The sequence below is a fragment of the Neomonachus schauinslandi genome, chromosome 11 (genome assembly GCF_002201575.2).
Source record: "Neomonachus schauinslandi chromosome 11, ASM220157v2, whole genome shotgun sequence".
NCBI lineage: Eukaryota > Metazoa > Chordata > Mammalia > Carnivora > Phocidae > Neomonachus > Neomonachus schauinslandi.
In genome coordinates this window covers 104,733,466-104,754,172 of record NC_058413.1, presented here as the reverse complement: position 1 = coordinate 104,754,172, position 20,707 = coordinate 104,733,466, and the positions used below count along the sequence as shown (strand labels likewise).

Sequence of the window (20,707 nt, the reverse complement as noted above, 5' to 3'; positions counted from 1 at the left end):
TTGTGGGACTGAGTCCTTCACCTGCGGGGTCTGTGCTAACTCGGATACTTCGTGTAAGAATTGAATTGTAGGACACCCAAAGAATTAAAGGACTGTTTATTTGGAAAATGATGTCGGGATCAAGGGGAGGAGGGTATTGGCTGGAGCATGGTGGGGCCCAAATCTCAGAAAGAGGAAGACCCAGAATCAAATGCTAGTTCTGTTTATCTGTTAGATGTGGGATGGCAAGCAAGTGATTTAACCTCTTAATTTCTGTCTTCCCATCTGTAAAATGGACATAATAATATTTGTTAATTGGTTGTGTGCTCTTTTTCATGATTGCTAGGTAGTAGGTAGTCAAACATATCTGTGCAGTGAATGAGTGAAGGACTGTGTAAATAGTAGGTAATCTCCAAGGTGCTCAGACTCAGGGAGAAAATCCAGAGCTCAGCGGTACATCTGGGGTACACAGTCAAGGTGGAGCCAGAGGGAAGGGTGTCTTAGTTCTAAGGAGATGTTCAGAGCCACTTACATCCCTTTTCCACCTTCTGCCCAGATCAGGATTGGGTCTAAACTCTTCGAAGCCTGCGGGTAAAAGCTGGGCCACCGGAGTTAGGGGGGCAGAAGGCGGTGGGAGCTGGGGCGCGGAGGGTCTGGCTTACAGTGTCAGAGAAGCAGCCACTGCAGCTCCGTCCCCAAACCGCCTGGGCTGTAATCCCAGCTCTGCTTACCAGCCCTGCGACCTCAGACGAATTAACCTGAGGGTCCGTTTCATCATCTTTATGAAGTCGGGTTAGTTAAGGGCAGTTCTGACCTCACCGGTGTTTGTGAAGATGGATGTTGGTCCGAAAACTCAGCAGTTCGCGCCGAAGAAATCTGAAGCCGTCCCCCACACCGGGGTGGGTGCAGGGAGAGCCCCAAGAAAGAGGCCCCACTCCACACTGCTGGGCGGCAGGGTTGACAAGCAACAGGGCGTCCTTCGGCGGCTTGCCTGGGGCGGCAGCGAGTAGGTCTCCAGTCCTGCCTCCAGAGGCTGAGAAGTGAAAGGGTCTTGACGGGCTGGTCGGGTGCTCCGTCCTCAGGGTCTCCGAGGGCGGTGTGCGCTGGAAATGGGCTCGGGCTGAGGGAGTGCTGGGCGGAACTGAGCTTCCAGGCTCGGGGGGGCGAGGGGGGGGCGGTGAGGAGTCGGCCAGGCGGGTCGCTCTGCACGACCTCGGCAGCGGGAGCCGGGCCGTGTGTGCGCCCACGTCCCAAACACCACAACCGATGGATACGTGTGGTTCCGGAGGGCTCCTGCCTTTTTGTTCTGGTGAGCGAGCCCGGTCAGTTGTGCGGGCAGCGCTCTGGCGGAAAAAGCAGGCGCGAGGCGGGAATCCCAGGAGCGTCTTCGAAGCTTCCAGAAAACCAGGAGCCCGGGAAGAGAGAGGAAAAGAAGCAGACACCTCCCTGGAGCAGCTCCGTTTCACCCCAGAATGAACGGAAGCTTTAAAAGGCAGGGCCTGAGGCACCTCAAGGAGCTTCCCCCGTTCCCCGTTTCCTCTCGGATCCTGAAAGCACAACTGCTTTCTGCTGTGGCTTCCACGTGGGCTCGTGGGCTCGGCGGCCCTGCCCCAGGGGGAGGCGCTGCTCACGGGGCCGGAGCCTTGCTGATTGCTGCTTGGACAGAAAGGGCTGGTGGGAGAGTGGGCCGGGGGCCCCGCCACGCCAGGGCGAGCCCGGGTGAGGCGCCGAGAAGCGTCTGCTTTGCTTGCCTCGCCTTTGGAGAGCCTCACCGGGCCACGGGCGCGAAGGGGAAGCGCCCACGGCTTCAGCCCAGGGATCCCCACAGACCGATGGCATGGACTTCACTCTTTACGTGCAGTTTGGGGCCGGATGCTTAGCCAAGGACATCGAAGGTGGACTTTGCAAAGAAATTCCAAAGGACGCAATGTAAGAGGCAGGTGGTCTGCGGCCTCTGCAGAGCTGCTGAAGAAACACCGTAGGGCCTTGCCTTCCCTCACAGAGGGACGGTGATAGGCTTTGGCTAGTAATGGGAAAGACACCGGAAGAACTCTCTAGGGTCGTACACAGAAAGCCGTGTTGGAGCTGGACGGACCCTTGGGCAGCGCGGAGCCTGATCCCCCAGGCTTCAGGCAAAGGCCCCGAGGCCCCGAGAGGAGCCACTTGCCCAAGGGTGCTAATTGACAGCACAGCTGAGAAAAAAAACCCCGCCTGTTGGCACAGCTGTCTTCATACAGGCTTTTAATGACAATTTTGCTACGTTGTGCTTGAAGTAGATCAGGTGGTCTTCCAAGAAGGCAGTGAATAGCCAGTTGGAACGCAGCAGGATGCCCAGTGGGAGCTCAGTAGCCTCCTCCGGAAGAGGCAGAAGCTGTGGAAACTCTTTGGAAGGAGGCTCTTGCAGGTACAGATTTGGGTGGGTCACAATTATCTCTGATTTCCATCTTTTCCTATCATGGCCCTTTCTAGGATTCAGTGGAACCCCCCCCCCCCCCCCGCTGGCCTTTGGCTCTCCTGATTCTCTTTAAAAGCTTTAGGTAAGCAAGAGCAGCTGTTGAAGGCTGCATGTTTTTCTCCTTGTTTAGCCTGAAGGCTATGTGCAGTTCTGGCAGTTAACCTCGTAAATTAGGGCTTTTGAAGAGCATGCTTGTTTTTGGCCAAGTTGGCAAGTCTTGAGATTCAGCATTTTCACAGGGATGCTTCATTCAGCTTAGATCGGGAGAGACTATGGCCCTAGGGAGCATTCTGTGCCTTCTTGTGGTGATTTGTTTTGGCTTCTGTAGGACTTAGACTGCCACATATGGCCGCCCAGGTTGTACACTGCACAACTCTAGGGTCACAATTCTAAGATGTGAATGTAAAGACTCTGGTCTTGCTTGTCCCTGAAATTCTGCACTTTTAGCAGCCTCTGCAGTTCACTAATAACTGAGCTAACCCACGTGTCTCTGCTCTTTTTTGGTGCTTTAGCTGTGCCCTGCTGTCTTGTGGGCTCATGTTATCTTCTGGCTTCCAGGGAACCCCAAGCCAAGGTTTATCCATTCTGGGTAGCAGTAATGAACTGCATTCTCTCCCACCCCTTTGTTTTATCAAAATGTTCTTTTTCCGGATGGAGCATACCTACCAGGACTATTGGCATTATCAGGGTATATTTGGAGACAAAATAACAACCTGAATGAAAAACTAATGATGGTGTGGAGAATATGAGCATTTTGGGAGTAGAGGGAGTTTTGGAGGAAGCCCTCAAACTATCCCAATTATGATTACCTCTCTGCTCTCTACCTTCCCTTCCCCTCTGGCGTGCTTCACCCAAGGAAAGGATAGTTGTCCAATTAGTCCCCAAATATCCTCTTCTATTTTTGCATCCTCCCACCTGAGGGCAGAGCCTCACCTTTAATTATCCCCAATACCACCTAACTCTTTTTTTTTAAATTAAATTTTTTTTATTATGTTATGTTAGTCACCATATAGTACATCATTCGTTTTTGATGTAGTGATCCATGATTCATTGTGTGCATGTAACACCACCTAACTCTTTCCCATAAAACTGAGGTGCAACACAGACTTCTCTGCTAGCCAGCCTTCAGGACAGCTGAGAACGGGATGCTGTTTTGAAAAGAACTTCTGTGGTATTTATGCTGGTGAACCGTTAGTCAAAGACAAAAGGAACCCTACTTAAAAATGTTTGTAAATGGGCAAAAGAAAAAGAACCCAGGAATGAAGAGGACTAATAAGGTAGGTTAAGTGGGGGGAAATTGTTTAGAAAATATCAGCTAAAAGAAACAACCAAACGGAACCTGAAATTAAGTATTGAGCTTTCTGTGTCAGCTCCATAGAGGGGGTCCAGGGCTATATGGCTGTCATTCAGGGAAGAAAATTCATTTGTTTGAAGAGAACAATTTTTTCTACAGTTCCAGTGGCAAAACATATCTAGTGGGGTATATTTTTGAAAATATCGTCATGTAATTTTTTTTTTTTTCCCTTTCTGAGTTCACGACTTTCTCCTCACTCAGCTAACACTACCCATCTGACTGCAGGTATGTTAGGGATGTCACAGAAGGAATACTTAGACTGTGCAGAGTTTTCACCTGCTGGCATGCAAAATAGAAAGCAGTAAGAAAATAGGCTTGAAAACCAGGCATGTTAGGGAACAATAGGATCTACCGAATTAGTCTAGGTCCTGTCTCACAAATCAAGGTCTGAGCTTAGAGGATTCCTATCACAGAGTTCTGATATATATATAGAGAGAAAGCACCCTTATTCAGACCATGGGGTTCTTTTAAGGTGTAGAAAAAACAATCTGGGTCTCAAAAAGTATGGTCCCTAGATGAACAGTATCAGCATCACTTGGGAATTTGTTAGAAATGCAAATTCCCTGGTCCCACCTCAGACTTACTGAACAGAAACTCTAGGGATAGGGCTCGGGAATCTATTTTCTAACGAGCCCTGTAGGTGATTCTGATGCATACTTAAATGTGAGGAATACTGAATGTAGAGAAAACTTCACCCCTTGCAAAGCCAGGGCATTTGGGAGGGTGGAGGAAAGAGATGTGAGCGATGGATATCCCTATTTTTCTCTGCTCCGAGCTTCAGCCCAGAAAGGGAGGAGTTTTAAAGAAGTGAGAGAACACAGGGAAGAAAGTTCTCTCACCCGTTATCCTTATTTGGGCATCTGTAGTGGCCTCTTTTTAGGTTGGCCTACCTCAACTGAGGGTGTCACCAAATCTAGAGAGCATTTGTATTGCTGTATTGTACAAGACAGTTAGGCTGAGAGGCTTTGCATTTTTGTTTTCGCGAGCCTTCCGCAAGTCGCCTGTGGCATAGATGGGTCCTGGACTTAGCTGGGAATCCAATAACGGTGTTTGTCCATAGGAGTGACTCATAGGGGAAGTGGTTTTGAGCAAGGAATGCAAGTGGGTTTCCCAGGCTGAGGCGATTGGAGGCACAGTCCTATCTGAGAAGGTTTTTGAGAATCGGAAACCTTAACCAGGTCGGTGCAGGGCTCCTGTCAGGCTGTAAGAAAATGACACCAGCCCCCGGATGGACAAGGGAACATCGCTCCAGAGTCCAAGACCAGGTCACCCCTCTTTTTCCCTGTTACTTGAGTTAATGCATCCCCTTTGTACTCTAGTTAGTTTCTGTCACTTGCAATGGAAGTTTCCTGGAAAATATGCATTTCAGACTCACTAGTGCAAAGTGAAACTCATCTTGACCCAGTCTGATCCGGTTCTGTATTCTGTTTCCATTAATGGCTCCACCACGGATCCCATTACCTAGGCTGGATCCCTGGGTTTCAGCCTTGACTCTTCCATCTCACGTCCCTTTTCCTCCTTTTCTTATGAATCTGGTCACTTTTCTTTGCCCTGGGTCAGGCCTCTATAATCTCTCCCCTGGATTGTTGCCCCTGCCATCATTCCTGCCTCTTCCCTTCCATCCTCCATCCACAATCCAATGAGACTGAGTGTTGTTAGGCAGAATTTCATCATGTGATTCACTGACCTATCCAGGCACTTTGCCTTTATTATGCACTGTGAATCTCTAGGAGGCTTGATTAGACACATTTTCCTAATAGAATTGACCATGAAGCTTTTACTCATGAAATATTTCATGGGGATAATGTTCTGCTGAACACAGTTTGGAAAGCAATATTCTAGAAGAATTTAAGGGCAAGAGTTACCAGTTCTTGCCTCCACTATTAAAAGACTCTGATTCTTATAGGATGTGTCATTTTAGTAATAATATATCTGACATTTATTGAATTCTTATTATAGGACAGGCAATGCTAAGTATTTTATTTTATTTTATTTATTTAAAAAAAAATTTTTTTTATTCTTATGTTAATCCCCATACATTACATCATTAGTTTTAGAGGAAGTGTTCCATGATTCATTGTTTGTGCACAACACCCAGTGCTCCATGCAGAACGTGCCCTCCTCAATACCCACCACCAGGCTAACCCATCCTCCCACCCCCCTCCCCTCTAGAACCCTCAGTTTGTTTTTCAGAGTCCATCGTCTCTCATGGTTCGTCTACCCCTCCGATTTCCCCCACTTCATTCTTCCCCTCCCGCTACCTTCTTCTTCTTCTTCTTCTTTTTTTTTTTCCTTAACATATATTGCATTATTTGTTTCAGAGGTACAGATCTGAGATTCAACAGTCTTGCACAATGCTAAGTATTTTAAATGCATTATCTTATGTAACCTGCAAAACAGCCTTTGAGGTTGCTATTATTATCTGCATTTTATAGATGAGGAAGAGAAGCTGAGGTTAATTTGCTCAAATTCACACGGGCAATAAATGGGGGAATTGGGATTTGGAGCTAAGGATTTTTAAATTCTGAAGCCTGTATGTTTAACCACCAGCAGTATTTTTCAAATCCTGTTTTCTATAGCTCTGGAGTTCTAGTTATGCCTCAGAGGCAGCTGCAAAGGAAGGAACAGGGGGAGCAGGTGATGGGGGGAGACCAACTCTGTGAAATGGTGGGTCCCCGAGGGCTACTTCAACCAGAGCATCTATGCCTTCCTCTCTTTTATAAATGGGGTCTCTGCAGAAAGCTATCATGCAAATATTCGGAGCATGTTGGCAACTACTGGATAGGGAAATTTTCTTCCTTTCCTCATTTCTTGTGAGTCGTGAGGCTGCATTTCCGTGAAGACACTGGAGGAGCGTTTGACTGGCACCTAGAGCTAGCTCAGTTAGCTTGCATCACTGGGAGTTCCTGCGTCTGAAATCAAAGACTGCACTAGTTTCCTTAGCGGTCTCCGAATTGCAGGAAATGGGGGGGGGGGTATAAGAACACTCCCTCTAAGCCTGCCTGTGCCTCCTCCCCGATATTAGATTTAGGGAATTGCAGGGTATTCAGTGGAGAACTGGCATAGGATATGGAGGGATATTCAAGAGGCCCGTGGGTCCGAGGAACTTAAAAAGATAAAGTGAAACAAAGGGGATACAAACTGAGTAGAGTTTTCAAAGGGCAGATTCCTTAAGCATCTCAATAAAATTAGGTGGGAATTTGATGCAGCACGAAATCCCTTTTGTCTCAAATACCTATCCTTGAGCTGCAGCCTGGCTGGCATCAATCTCTGCCATCTGGCTTGGTGGCTCCTTTCCTATTCTTGTTATTTTCGCTTAGACACCGTCTTGTTTCCTGCCAGTCGGGCGCAGTCTGCCTAAACGTGTAGTTAGGCTCTGGCTTCAGGCCCCCACCCCGATGCAAACCTCCTATACTTCTGGGGATTTCTACTTCGTTTCTGGTTCCTGTCTGGGGGCTGGCCCCAAGCCAGACTCATGTCCCTAATCCTGGTGGTTAACACTTGGGCTTCTGTGAAGACTCAGAGGTTCCTTGCTTAGGTCATCCTGGGAATTACATAAATTCCAAGGGCTCTGTTGTCTAGTAATATGCCTTTTAACTGTGGCCTTTGGGCAGCCATTCTGATTGGTTATTGTTTTAGCTTTTTGTTAAATTAATGCCCTTAATGAATTAGATGTGTTTGATTGGAGGAGTGTGGTACCCAAGTCCCCTTAATGTTGGGGAATTGTATAGTGGATACAAATCTCGGGAAGAAGCCTGTCTTAAGAGATCTCCTAGGTCTTTTGATCTATTCATTTCTTTTGCAACTCTTTTGATCTGTACAACTGGTTTGATCTGTGCATTGCAAGTGAAGTAAGAGGGCCACCACCGGTATGCTTCAATTCATAGACAGCACACAAGGCACACTGAAACAGAATTAAGTCTACTCGTAGCTATAAAATATGGATGCAAGTTAGAGACAGAGGAGGATATGGGGAGGTGGCAGGTGGAAGAGGTTGCCAGGTTACCCCCTCCCCTGTGCTCATGTGTGGAGTTACTGATATTGCTGTGATGTGTTAGCTCTTTGGACATGCAGTGGTGATAAAAAGTATTATTGGTCGAAACTGCTGCTGCTTCTTATTGTCCTCTTCATTTAAATACTTTTATAAAGGAAAGTTTCCCAAAAGCCCTGAAGAGATTTCAAGACCAAGCGTGTCTGATGAGTGGTGGTAGCATCTGTAATCTTGGTGCCTTTCTTAGTTAAAATAAAATTGAAGAATGTCAGATACCCAAAAGCATGACACAAAATTAATCAAACTTAGCACCTCTTTTCCTCAGGGATTCCTAAATCCTAAATCTTAGCGTTTTTAAAAGTTACTGCAAAGATCATAAGGGATAAAAATGGTCATATTTAAAACCCATGGAAGAACATTAATTTAAATTATGATAATATGACCTATTAAGGAGATGTACTCTGCTTTCCCACCAGACCAGGCTAAAATAAATCAATTTTTGTGAATCTTTTGGGAAGCAAATGGAAGTTACTTACACTAGTGGTCAGAAATTAAAAACAAGTGAAAGTAGCTACAATTTATTACCTTTCTCTCTAGTGTGTTTACACAGGGAGTCATCATCTCTGCCATTTTCTCAGGCTTTCTACACTTCTTTACGCTCTATGCTTGGATGGAAAATGATCAAAAGCATCACAAATTCAGAGAAATGCCAAGCAGATTCCTGCCCACATCAGGAGAAACAGACAACTTGACACAAGTGTTCATGCTGTAGGGAAAGTATACATAAAATTAGTGGCATCTTTGCCATTAGAGTGTTACTAATTAGAACTAGACAAATACTTCACATGAGAACTCAGATCTGACCAACACCCAAGCCGTCTTCTTACCTACAACACATTTACAAAGGAACATGGCCCCCTCGGAACCCCTCCCATCTTGCCCTGAAGTTCAACAGGCAGACAAAGTCATGATGGTTTAAGTGAGGAACCTATGATCGGAGTTGGAGTAGCTTTATCCAGCATGCCAAACAAAATTTCAAGATATTAAAGATTTGGATAGAGTTTGAAGCAAAAAAAAAAAATCTTTTAGAAGGGAGTTAGAATACATGAATACTAAAGAAAGAATAGATAAGGTGCTAGGATCACAGAGATGATGTCTTTAGAAATAATCTCTGGCACCATATGGATGTAATTAGAATATTGAGTCTTGGCAAATCGGGGTATAAATGCAAAAATGTTTCTAATCATTGTGGTCAGCTGAATTCTCTTGAACTTTTCATTCATTCGTTCTACAAATATTTATTGGGAACATTACATGTCAAGTGCTGTTGTAGGTGCTGGGATACAGTGATAAATAAAATGTTTGCCCTCATGGATCTTGAGCTCTTTTAGATCATAGTTCCCTTTATTGTAGTCTGATTTCAAGTTTTTTCAGATACTTGTTTTATTTTAAAGCCACTGTGATCTATTAAAGATCTTTTTTTTTTAAAGATTTTATTTATTTTGAGAGAGAGAGAGAGCGAGAGACAGCAAGAGAGGGAACACAAGCAGGGGCAGAGGGAGAGGGAGAAGCAGGCTTCCCGCTAAGCAGGGAGCCCAATGCGGGCTCGATCCTGGGATCATGACCTGAGCCGAAGGCAGCCGCTTAACGGCTGAGCCACCCAGGCGCCCCTATTAAAGATCTCTTTGTTTTGGGTTATTCTGTATGCTGTACTTAATGCTGGGCACAACGTGCAAAGTGCAAGTCAGTCAATTCTAGTTCAAATGGAGATCTAGAGATACATTTTTGGCTTTGGAAAGTAGGCAACAAGACAAAGAGACGGGACTAAAAGATCAGATAAAAAGCACAAGATAACAGGAGAGTAGTGATTTGGGTGAGTGCTAGGAACTGGAAGCTGGAACCAAGTGAGAAGTCTAGAGTTGTATTGGGAGGATGCTTGATACGGAGGGCCCATTAAGAAGTCTCTGAGCCAACCTAGAGGGTGTTATGCTAAGTGAAATAAGTCAGACTGAGAAAGAAAAATGCAATATGATTTCACTCCTATGTGGAATCTAAAAAACAAAACAAATGAATAAATAAAAAACAGAATCAGATCCAAAAGTACAGAGAACAAACTGATGGTTGCCAGAGGAGAGTGGGGAATTGGGCAAAAAGGGAGAAGAGGTGTGGAGGATGCAGGCTTCCAGTTAGGGAATGAACCAGTTATGGGAGTAAAAGGTACAGCATATGGGATATAGGCAAGATATTGTAATAGCACCGTATGGTGACAGGTGGTAGCTACACTTCTGGTGAGCATAACATAACTTATAGAGCATTGAACTACTATGTTGTACACCCGAAAGTAATGTACCATTGTATGTCACCTCTACTCACAAAATTAAAGAAAGTCACTGAGCCAAAACAGTGTAGGGGAGCTGGAAGATAGGCGTAAATAATGAGTAAAACTCCAGTGTGTGTGTCAGCAGCAACTACAACTAGGTGACAGGGCAAGATCGACATGAGTAGACGCCAAAAGAGAAGAACAGAACCCCAATGAGAGGCCAGAGTAGCTGGATTGAGTGGACTGTATCTGGGGGTGGGGACCAGGTAGGCTGAGCAAGTGAGGCTTCTAGGGGCTGGTAACAAATACAGGAGGAGGTTGCAGATGGGCTGGCATGAACACGTTAAGTTGGAACTGGCAAGTGTTTATGGAAGCAGGATGAGTATCATAACTGAGAAATTTGAAGCAAAGACAGAAAACTGTGAGATGGCAAGGAAGGTGGGAATCAGGGAATCTGGGCATCTGGGTCCAGACCTGGTCAGGAAGCTCAGGAGCCTCTTAACAGGAGGGGTAGGCTAGTTTGGGGAAGGCTGGCAGAGTGGCATTTCTGGGGTTGGAAAATCTTGGTTGAATTGGGAAATTGGCAAGTAAGAACAGTTTTCTTGAGGGGGCATCTCAGAGCATTTGGGGTCCCTTTGTTGAGGGACAGTCCTCCTTGAAAAACACCCAGAAAGAAAGCTAACATTCGTGAGCACTGCTGTGTATCAGGCTGTATTAAAGGCATTGCACATGTAAATAATAATGATGGACATTTTTAATACAGAGCTTACTGCTTCTCCTCTGTTCCTGTTCCCTACACAGCAGGGAAAAGGGTTGCAACTTATGGAATGATGGTATGAGGAGATCAGTGGATTCTTTGTATAGCAAAATAATACTTTGATGAAAATTTTACATATATATTATAAGTATAGTTTGTATATATATATGAACTATTGAAAGCCTCTGGAAACTGTCCTTAGAACATACAACAAATGGAGAAACATTTATTTGAGAAAATCTACCAAATCTCAGAACAATGAGTCTGTGGCATTTGGACCAGAACCTATGTCCATCTTCTCTTCCCCCAACTCCACATGACCGAAGCTCTAACAGAGGCACACTACTTGGAGCAGGTGTAGCCAAGAAGGGGGCTTTTTCTACCCCCAACTTCTAGGGCTAATGTTTTGTTTCAGAAGGGGTGGGCCGATGTCTCTTACTTGCCCCCCACCCTCCCAGCCTATGTCACAAAAGCCCTATTCCAGGCAGGTGCACCCGACAGGATTGGTACTTCCTTCCCTCATCCAGCTCCCATTTGCATGGCAAGGGCTGTTGCTGTCCTGAGCTCCAGTGGGATGGTATAGAAATTCTTCCCAGGAAAAGAGGCAGGCTGCAAGGACAGAGAACCCCACAACTCTGCCTCAGAGAACTGAATTTATTTGGAACAGAAAATAGAGAAGTTCATGCCTAGGGTTTTCTTGAAAACAGTAGGTATCTTGGTGGTGTGCAGTGAAGAGGGCTAGTGATGCCCAATACTAGCAGTAGAGAAAGAGCTCACCGAGAAGGGTCTGCATGGGTCACTCTCATGTCTGGGGATCTAGAAGGCTCTGCATATGTACCTGTACCCACTCAGGAGCAATAAAAGCAGAATGTGGGGGAGGATGTGAAAGCGTGAATTAAGCCACTTTTGGTTTGCAACTCTCTTGGGAGCTTCCTTGGTGTAATCTAAAACCCAGCTCCCAAACATGCAGGGCAGGGAGAAACCAAAGGAAGAGGCAGGATCCTCCTTCTCCAGGTTGGTAGGTGGCTATTTTAATAAGCAAAGGGAACTTATATACAAGGCTTGTCTCAGGCAGCAGCAATAGGAATGGATCCCAACACCTGCCCTCCAAAATTTACAAGTTTATGAGGAGGCCCTAACTGGGCTCAGTCACATATAGTGTGTAGGCGTTCCCAACACCATATCATCATCTCAAGGCTGTGTCTTTGGAGAAGCCTGTGGGGTGGGAAAGGCAAGTGAAAACCATATCCCAAGGACGGGAGAGGGGGTGAGGAGCCTTCAGGTGCCTGGGTCCAGCTCACAGGTCAGTCAACAGTCATGTCTTTTTAATGATGTTCCCCAACTCCCACACACAGATCCATCAGCAAAATATGAAAGTCTTACTGCCTCGGAGGAAAGTAAGTACAACCTCTGGCCAAACACTGGCTGAACAATAAGCTACTCTGATCCAGGGGTGATTCCTAAGAAGCCAAGCTTCAACATAAAATCACACTCTTCCCTAGCGGTCTGGAAGACTGTGCATACTCAGGGCTGTGCCCTCTCCAGAGTGAATGGTGAGGAAAACTGAGCTAGTGGCCCTGGAACAAAGTGGCAAACTCCCTGAACTACAAAAGCAGTCTCTAAGCCACACATAGATCTAATGGTAAGTGTGTATATTTAAGTTGCTAAGGGGGTTTATGCACAATCTTTGATCAAAAAGTGGTTCACACAGCCCCCCAAAGGGTAATCCCTAGGAACAGGAGGAAAAACAAGCAAAGACAGAAATCTAGACTGAGGTATCAGAGGCTGCACAAAAAAAAATCAAATGAAACAAATTTAGTTCCAAAATGCTTCCCAAAGGGAGGGGGGGATCAGTGTTGAGTTTGTACATCATATTATCTAAACTGTATAGTTTTCAATAAAAAATGAGGCCTACAAAGAAACCGGAAATTGTGATACAAACACAGGAAAAAAAAGTAGACAATAGAAAATGCCTTTGAAGGGGCCCAGATGATGGACTCAGCCAACTCAGACTTTCAGGCAGCTCTTATAAATATGTTCAGAGACCTAAAGGAAACCATGTTTAACGATTTAGAGGCAGGATGGTAATGGTGACACATCAACTAGTGTAAAAAGACGGAAATTACAAAAAGAACTGGATGTAAATTCTGGAGTTTAGAAGTACAATAACTGAAAAGCAATATTCACTAGAGGAACTCAGCAGTAGATCTGACTGTGCAGAAGAAAAATCAGAGAACTCGAAAGCAGATCAATACAGGTTACACCACCCAAAGAACAGAAGTAAGTAGAATAAAGAAAAATGAACAGAGTCTCAGAGAAATGTGAAACACCATTTAATGCATCAACATACATGTAATGGTAATGCCAGGAGAGATTAAAGGTGCAGAAAAAATGTTCAAAGAAATCATGGCTGAAAACTTTACAGATACAGTGGAAAAAAAAAACAAAATGCTGATACACACATATAAGCAGTTGAACAGACTCTTAGCAGGATAAACAAGAGATTCATACTCAGAAACATCATAGCAAAACATTTAAAGCCAAAGATACAGAGAAGCTCTTGAAAGCATCAAGAGAAACAGGACTCCCCGCAGTAAGATTAACAGCTGACTTCACATCAGGAATAATGGAGGCTAGCGGCAGTGTGACAGAATATTCACAGAAAGAAAGAGAATCTCTCGGCCAAGAATCCCATATGACAGTCTCAGATCAATAAAAACTGAGAGAACGGATTGTTGGCAGAGCTGCCTTATAAGGAATACTAAAGGACGTTCTTTAAGTTGAAAGGAAGTGACATCAGATGGTAATTTGAATCGACATCAAAAAAACAGAGCTGATAAAAATCGAGGTAATGATAAAAGACAATATTGTTACATTTTTATTTTTTCTTCTAATTTAAAACAATATCTGTGAAATTGTATTTTTGGACCTATAATACATAGAAATATATTAATAACATCACAAAGATGAGAGTGGGATGAAGCTATGTTAGCTTGAGGAAGTGACACCAGGAGGTCCTCTCATCCACAGGGAGAAATGAAGATAACCCCACCTGATAAATAAGAAAATGAATGTATTTTAAGAAACTCCTACAAAGATATTTGTGCTCTTATTTCTTCTCTTTGCTTACATAAAAGACAGTATTATAAAAAGTAGTGATTTCAACAACGTATTGTTGGGTTTGCAATTAGGCATTCATATGGATAACAATAAGGCACAAAAAAAAGAGAATGTAGCAATACAGAATAGATTTCACTGTCTTACTGGAATTAAGTTAGTGTTAATCTGAAGGAGATTTTAATAAGTTAAGATGCGTATTGTAAGCTCTAGAGCAACCATGGAGAAGATCGCTAAAAAAATACATAGTTTAAAATCCTTAAGGGAGTTTAAATAGTACACTAGCAGCTATCCACTTAAGTCAAAGGAGGTAGTAAAGGAAGAATATAGGAACAACATGGTTATGAGATATACAGAAAACAAAAAGCAGAATGGTAATTAACAATCCAGCCATACGAATAACAATATTGGATATGATTGTATTAAACCCTCCAATCAAAAGAAAGGGGTTGCCAGACTGGATAGAAAAAAAAAATGTTCCCACTATGTGTTGTCCACAGGAGAAACACTTTGGATTCAAAGGCACAAATAGGTTGAAAGTAAAAGAATAGAAAAAGATGCCATGTAAACAGCAGGCATAAGAGATCTAGACTGATAAAGTGTCAGATAAATGGACTGTAAGATCTAATATCAGATAAAATAGACTGTAAGATTGAACACAGATCAGGTCTTGCCTCTCCTCTGGTTCGAAAACTCTAGTGGCCTCCCATCTCTGAGAATAAAATTCAAATGTTTAAACCAGCAACTATCTCATCACCCCCCCCATCTCATGCCATCCTTCCCTAAAAATGGCTTTATTTTATCCCCATTTTGATCTTAGTGTGGCTAGGTATAGAATTCTTGGTTAGAAGTAATTTTTCCTCAGAATTTTTTTTTTAAATATTTTATTTATTTATTTGAGAGAGCGAGAATGAGAGACAGAGAGCATGAGAGGGAGGAGGGTCAGAGGGAGAAGCAGACTCCCTGCTGAGCAGGGAGCCCGATGTGGGACTCGATCCTGGGACTCCAGGATCATGACCTGAGCCGAAGGCAGTCGCTTAACCAACTGAGCCACCCAGGCGCCCTTTTCCTCAGAATTTTGAAAGCATCCTCCATTTTCTCTTTGGAAGCTTTTTTTTTTTTTTTTTTTTTTGGCATTTTATGCAAAAATTCAGGTTTTATTTTTACTTATTCTTACGTGGTGGGAGCGGATGTCAGGAACTTACAGGTAAACCAGAACTTTTGTTTTCTACCTCTTAGCTGAACAAAAATAAACACAATGTGGCATTATCATTAGGCAAGACTTGTTTTTTTTACATTTCACATGAGAATACAGTATTATCCTTTTTTGAACAAAATGTCCAGATTACTAAGGAAACTATCTTTGGGGGAAATGTTTAATAAACATATTTTAATAAATCCTCCAGTAGGAAATGGGAGTTCATTGCCTTTCCTTAGAAGAAGGCTGTGTGAGTAGTTATCTGTCAGATTTATCTGTGCAGCTCACCAACATTTCCTCATTTTTGGAAACCTCAATATTTCCCCATCACGGTTCCCAAAATGACTTTAAAGTCTCAAAATTCTGTGTCTCCTTTGGCTTGCTTCTCTCTGGATTCCACACAGGCTTTATTAATGGTTCACTTCATATCATCGTTTCCGTATTCATATATTTTCTGTAGCACATTCATCAATCCCTCCCTGGGATCTTTTTCAGTGTCTTAGGAGGAATTTTCTTTCTCTTTGCACTCTTTTTCAACCTGAGTCAGGTAGTCCCACCGCGTGTTTTCTGCTTTCTTTCTATATAGGGTAAGAACAGTATCTGTCTTAATTTTTTTTTGACCTTCCTTCCGTGGAGATGGGTTTCAAGATTGTTCACAACCATGGAGTAACTCTTCCCATTTAGATTCTTTGCCAAAAGATCAAATAACCTCGCTGTGAAATGCACCTGCATATTCTCAGTGGGGACTTGATGAACTCCTGTTAAGGTGATGTAGATTTTCATAAACTTACCTGACTGCTCCCATCTGTAATTATGGATTTTCACTGTATATCCCATTATAATGGGAGCAACAACAGCAGCTGGATTTTTCACTGTCAAGAAGTTCTGTTTTTCTCTGTGATTTCTGCTGCATCTTGTTCTTGATTTTTTTTAATTAAAATTTTATTTGACAGAGACACGGCGAGAGAGGGAACACAAGCAGGGGGAGCGGGAGAGGGAGAAGCAGGCTTCCCACTGAGCAGGGAGCCCAATGCAGGGCTTGATCCCAGGACCCTGGGATCATGACCTGAGCCGAAGGCAGACGCTTAATGACTGAGCCACCCAGGCACCCCTCATTCTTGATTTCTGTCTGGATCTTGGATTTCTCTGCATCACATACTCTTTTTTTTTCTAGTGGCTTTTTCCAGCAGCACCTTCACCTCCTCTAGATCTTTCTGTAGCTCTTCCAAAATGGAACCCTGGTTGGGCTGGGTCAGGCAAGGCCCGAGCTGCAGACGTGCAGCTGCACAGGGGGAGAGAACAGGAAACACTGCTCCGAACGCACTCCTCTGGACACGGGCCCCACCTGCAGGAGTCACAGTGCCCACAGCTGGGGCACACACCCCACCCGGTGTGGGACCCAGCCCGCCTCTGCCTTTGGGAGCTTTAAGGTATTTAGGATATTTCTCTTCAACCCCAGTGCTCTGAGATGTCATGAAAGTATGCCTGAGTATGGATCACTTTTCTTTCATTGTGCTGGACACTCAGTGGTCCTTTTATTTTGTAAATTCATGTGTGTGTTTGTGATTTCTCTTCCTCCTTCTATTTGCTGTGTTCTCTCTTTCTAGGAGAACACTTTACCAACTGTTTCCTAGCGTGGGCCATTTCTGCCCATGTGTTGAGTTTTATTAGTTTTATTAGTTCTGGCCTCAGGATATATTCCTGTCCTCTGCCAACATCTGCGAGGAGCTTACTGCAACCCCAGGTGCCCCAAACCTTGATCATCTTTTGGCACACAACTGTGCTGAATAAGTATTTATCTATTGCCACAATGAAACTAGTCAGGAGCCACTGCAAAATGGACTGAAATGTGACGAGCTATAGGGTCGTCTCTGCTTTAGGTCTGCTGGATGGCCCTGCATCCCCTCCTCCTCTCTCCGTTTCTTTTGTTGGCCTCTGTGGGTTCCTGACTCTGGTTCCCATAGATGTCATAGCACTTTCAGTTGTGTCTTGATACCTCCTTCAGTGACCCATTCTCCAAAACCATCTGCCGCACAGTCCCCGATTTCTCTGTCTGGCTCCAGAGTCATGCATTTAACCATTGAGTTCTTCCGGCTCTAAAAATTCCCCAAATTAAGAACCACCTGAAGATAGTTTCCATTTATTGAGCTCAGGTAGATCTCACAATCTCTGTTTTTCATACGAGGCAACTGAAGCTTGCTTGGGTGAAAGAGTGAGCCTTCCAATCCAGGTCAGCCTCTTGGGTTTCATGATTTTCAACCTTCCACGCTGCCTCTCCGTCCTCACTGTGTAATTGTAAGGATCAGATGAAGCAAGCAATGTTAGAATCTGCACAGACGTTGGTGACATGGATGGGTGTGCAAATTCTCTCTAGAGTTTTCTCATCTGAAAAGGTGATTTCTGGAGCTAGAGTGATTAACACAAAAGAATGAATCCCTGATGATAAGAATTAAGATGAGCTAGCGGATGAGGGGAAGGTGAGAGAGGTGGGCTGGGTATCTGGGGAAGGGAGGCCTTTTGGCAGTGCCCTTAAAGGACCTCATCCAGGTGCTGCTTGGACAAGACGAGTTAGGTGACAATAGCAGAGCTTTCGTTGGCATTGCTGCTTCTACGGATGACAAAGCCAAGGACAGTGTGTTCCAGCTTCAGGGGAGAAGCAAGCTGTGCAATAGGAGGTAAATCTCTGCCTTGCAAAAGGTTGAGTAACATGCTTCTTTAAAAAGTTCACCAGTTGGCTAAATTTAGGGTGGTGAACACTATCAGGCCAAGAATATACTTTGGCCTTGGGCCCATGGCATTTTCATTTGATGGAATTGGATGCATTTTCATTTTCTCGAAGCTTTTCTCTTGACTCTTAGTACCTTTGTCTTTGGAGGCAGGAGACTGTGCTGATAGTTGGGTGGAGCCCTGTAGCTATGACTAATGTCCCTGTTGATAATGACAGTTAATAATCACCCTGTTTTTTTGGGGGGGATACTTTTTTTTTTGTGAGTGGTTGGGCATGCACTGTGATGTTTTTGTATAATTTTGTTTCATCAATCATCAACCTAGAGGGGCATTTCTTGACACTTCTCTGCTTTTCTTTCTCTTCTGGGTTCCTTTCTCTGATTGTTTTCTCCAAAGCTGTTTTCAAAGACAAGAAGATCTTTGGCAGCATGAGCCCTTTGCCAGCCACAGGTAATCGGTCTGAATGCCTGCTCACCAGCTTATCGATTTGGCGCCACCACTCCCTGTCAGCTGCCGCAACTTCAGGGGTGTCTAGCTTCCCAGCCAGCGTGTTGCTAATCAGGATGGGAAAATAAACATCCAGACCTATCGAAGTTGAGAAGCCATGAGGCAGAGTGAATAAAGTATTGATTCCAGCGTCAGCAGGTCCAACTTCCAGGAGCAACTTTGCTGTTTACTGGATGCATTCTTTGCTTCTCTGAGTATTGCTTCCTTATCTGTAAGATGACGATACCACTTTCCTTGTTAGCTTTTATTTGGGTTAAAAGAGATGTGTGTCGGTGCTCCGTGAGTGGTTGTTCCTGTCCCTCTCTTCTTAGAAGGAGCAGATGGCCTGGCCTTGTAGTGGGGCCCCCTGCCACTGTACATTCAGCAGCACCAATCCCAGGCTCAGGGACATGAGCGAATCCATTGTGACCTCTAGGGAGAACACCTAGTTTTCACACTTAGGGACTTCTTTCTTTCTTTTTTTTTTTTTTTTAAAGATTTTATTTTTTATTTATTTGAGAGAGAGAGAGTGAGAGAGAGGGGTAGGGTCAGAGGGATGAGTAGACTCCCTGCCGAGCAGGGAGCCTGATGCGGGACTCGATCCCGGGACTCCAGCATCATGACCTGAGCCAAAGGCAGTCGCTTAATCAACTGAGCCACCCAGGCGCCTGGGACTTTTTTTTTTTTTTAAAGATTTTATTTATTTATTTTGACAGAGAGAGAGACAGCAAGAGAGGGAACACAAGCAGGGGGGAATGGAAGAGGGTGAAGCAGGCTCCCCGCCGAGCAGAGAGCCCGATGCGGGGCTCGATCCCAGGACCCCGGGATCATGACCTGAGCCGAAGGCAGACGCCCAACGACTGAGCCACCCAGGCGCCCCAGGGACTTCTTTCTTTTTACCAGGTTTATTGGTTTGTTCCTCAGTAGACCTGAGTAGTTTTTTTTAATACAATTATTAATCTGACTCAGATTTGTTCATTCATGCAACAGATGATTTATTAAGCACTTCTATAAGCTAGCACTATGTTAAGTGCTAGAGACATAGTCTCTGTCCCCAAGGAACCCAGAGTTCAGTGGAGAGATGGACTAGTCAACCTGTAACCACAGAGGAGCCAGCTAATGCTAACAAGGTAGGTGAGGATGCACAGAGGAAGGGCATCTAAGCCAACCTTGGGGAGTTATTAAGGGCTTCCTGGAGAAGGGGACATTTATACTGAGATCTAGCGATTTGTAAGAATTGGCCAGGCAGGAATATGGCAAGGGTAGAGTGGGTCTGAAGGATGGTGAAGGTGGAGACAGTCCTATCTATGCAGCATGGAATGGCCTGGGCCAGCCTTGGTTCTGTCTCCCTAGAAGCTCCTGAGAGACTACGAGGCCCAGATGTATTTCAGAGGGTCGTCAAGGATGACTGATGAGAATTGTTCTTTTGTGGAGCATTTTAAAAGAGAACTTTATTACTTTTCGGATGGTATTCTGAAATAGTCCCAGTGTGATATTTTTGTTGGTTAGTGGGTGGGTGTTTGTGTGCATTTATGTGTGGAGAGGTACAAGGTGCAGTGGAGAGTCACTTCTCTCAAGTTTTATGGTATGATGTTAAATGTGTTTTCTTTGTAGGGGTTCATGCTTTAGGCCCAGGCAGTTTGAAGAACAGGCTGTGACACCTTCACCCCAGTTGGCCCCCGCTACCCATCCCCACCTGAGTTGCTCATGAAACTCATTGACTCTGAGTGAGATGCTCCTGCATTAGACAGGGTTTAGACTGGCTGATGGAGAGGAAGAGCATATAATACTAGCAACAGGGGCCATGGATCCCTGCCCAGACATGAGGGGCACAGAAGTGTGTGTGTGTGTGTGTGTGTGTGTGGAAAGCATGTGGGAGGCCAGGATACCTCCGAAGCTAAATGCCACTTTTCACCTTCCTTTTCCACTGTTTCTACCTTGCTCATCTGTTGCAGATGGGGAACCTGACCTGGATTAGCCAGCTAGGGTCACAGGGGCTCAATAGTTTCAAGTCTGTCCTGGTTGGGTAGGAGGCTCTTCCATTGGAAACTTGCATCTGTGCTTTCACGGGATGAGGATCATCCCTTTTATCTTGTTCTCTGTCCTGCCTTCCCACCCCCGACCCCAGCTGCCTTTGAGTATAATACAAGGGAGTTCTCTTTGGTCCAGACGATCTAGTTCGTTTTGCATGTGATGAAGCCGATGCATCATGAAGTGCAGTGATTTGTCCAAAGTCACAGAGTGAGCCGGTGTGAGGCCTGGGTCACTAATTATAGCCCAATACTTTTCCCCCTAAATATCGACAGCTTGATCTGACTTTCCT

General features: G+C 44.7%; 1 pseudogene; it reads right to left on the bottom strand.

The window, feature by feature from the left end:
* Positions 1 to 15,526: 15,526 nt before the first annotated feature.
* On the bottom strand, positions 15,527 to 16,394 carry LOC110586323 (annotated as a pseudogene).
* Positions 16,395 to 20,707: the final 4,313 nt, after the last annotated feature.